The following is a 943-nucleotide window of genomic DNA, read 5'->3' on the forward strand; positions in this document are numbered from 1 at the left end:
AAAAATATGGAACGCTTCACGAATTTGCATGTCATCCTTGCGCAGGGGCCATGCTAATCTTCTCTGTATCGTTCCAATTTTAGTATATGTGCTGCCGAAGCGAGCACAATTAATTTTTCTTATACATGGATGAACATGGAGAGTATTATGCTGAGTGAAATGAGTCAGAGGGAGAGGGATAAACATAGAATAATCCTACTCATCAGTGGGATAGAAGGAAAGTAAAAAAGTGGGAATGATATCCAGAGATCATTCTATAGTAGGTAGCTTGCCACATAGAGTGGAGAGTGCAGTTAGAGTAGATAAGGTCTAATATGGAGCTTCAGTCCATATTACATTCTATTCATGACATTCCTTCATCTTCAGTAGTACAAATCACAATACCACAAAAGAAAAGAGAGAATGATAGAGAGAGAGCGAGAGAGAATAGTAGTAGTAGTAGTAGTAGTAGTAGTAGTAGTAGTAGTAGTAGTAGTAGTAATAGTAAAATGCCTGGTAGGAAGGGTGGGTGGGAAGGAAAAGGGCATTAAGGAGAATGAGAGAAAAACTGTTGACATTTGTGGCAGGAAATGCACACTGGTAAAGATTGTTATAATTTGTATGATTTTTAACTTAATAATGAACAACTTTATCTGTAAAGAAACTGTATATGAACAACTCTGTAACCATGGTGTTTAAATAAAAAAAAGCAGAAAGGGCATAATTATTATGGAGAAAAAAGTGAGCTAGGAATAATATGTGCACACAAGCATGCATTAGTAATAATAAATACTTGTTCGAAATCAATCAATCATTTGGAGGAAATAATTTTTTGTATAAAGTGAGTTTCTTTTATATTGCATACATAACTACCAGAATTAAATAAAGTCTAATATTTGGTCGTGTTTTTAAAGAACAATTTAGAGTATAATATTTTATATAACCAAAATTTGCAACTATATCC

At 33.6% G+C, this 943-nt stretch overlaps 1 non-coding gene across 1 annotated transcript; it reads right to left on the reverse strand.

Moving 5' to 3' along the window:
• On the reverse strand, positions 1–107 carry LOC126032888 (U6 spliceosomal RNA). The gene has a single exon (XR_007504048.1). It is a non-coding gene; the product is annotated as a U6 spliceosomal RNA (small nuclear RNA).
• Positions 108–943: the final 836 nt, after the last annotated feature.

The sequence above is a fragment of the Suncus etruscus genome, chromosome 16, assembly GCF_024139225.1.
Source record: "Suncus etruscus isolate mSunEtr1 chromosome 16, mSunEtr1.pri.cur, whole genome shotgun sequence".
Lineage (NCBI taxonomy): Eukaryota > Metazoa > Chordata > Mammalia > Eulipotyphla > Soricidae > Suncus > Suncus etruscus.